Raw genomic sequence first — 867 nt, 5'->3', positions numbered from 1 at the left:
GACCTCAATTCGAGAATTTTCACATAGGGATGGAGAAACATTTCATAAGGCATGGGAACGCTTCAATGAATTGCTTAGGAAGTGTCCACATCATGACATGTCTAAATGGCAATTAGTTCAATACTTCTTTGAGAGCTTATCGGACAACTATAAGGGTATGGTTGATGCTTCCATGGGTGGCTCATACATTGATAAGCATGAGGATGACGTGTGGCGTCTCTATGAAAGCATGAGTGAAAATTCTTTGCATAGAACACTATCATCCAAGAATGGTAAAAATTCATAAGGTAGGAAGAGTGTAGCCTTACATCAAGTCGAACATTCAAATGAAATAGCCACCGAAATGAAGTCTTTGTCTCAAAGGTTTGATCAATTTTTTATTAACCAAAACTCGGCGAACCAAGTATCTTCCTTTCCTAACCATTCTCATCGTGCATCAAATGAAACATGTATGACTTGTTCTAGTGTTCTTCATTCTACTTCTCATTGTCCTCATGGGCAAGTGCATAGTGAACCTAATGAACAAGTCAATGCGGCTTTTGTGAACCAAGGGAACAATCCTTATGGTAATCATTATAATCTAAGTTGGAGGAATCATCCGAATTTCTCTTGGAAAAACCAAGGAGAGGGCTTAAACCCTTCCCAAGGCGGTTTCCAAGGAAAATACATTCCACCTCCACTTCAAAACCAAGGATCCCAAGGTTATGGACCTTATCAATCACAAGGGAATCAATTTGCTAATTCTCATTTTCCCAACCAATCTTATTCCCAAGGAAACACTAGAAGTCCCGCCTTTGAAGTGAAAGTTTTGAATGTTTTGGGCACTTTAGAGGCTAACACTCAATTGCTTCATTCTCACTCTCAATC

At 39.3% G+C, this 867-nt stretch overlaps 1 pseudogene; it reads right to left on the bottom strand.

Moving 5' to 3' along the window:
- On the bottom strand, positions 1-99 carry LOC132305855 (small nucleolar RNA R71; annotated as a pseudogene).
- Positions 100-867: the final 768 nt, after the last annotated feature.

Source organism: Cornus florida, unplaced genomic scaffold (genome assembly GCF_030987335.1).
Source record: "Cornus florida cultivar Cherokee Brave unplaced genomic scaffold, ASM3098733v1 CherokeeBrave_3.0.0_Hap2_Chr04, whole genome shotgun sequence".
In the NCBI taxonomy this organism is placed as follows: Eukaryota; Viridiplantae; Streptophyta; class Magnoliopsida; order Cornales; family Cornaceae; genus Cornus; species Cornus florida.
Note: the sequence above shows the minus strand (reverse complement) of the source record. Positions and strands in the feature narration are given on the sequence as shown.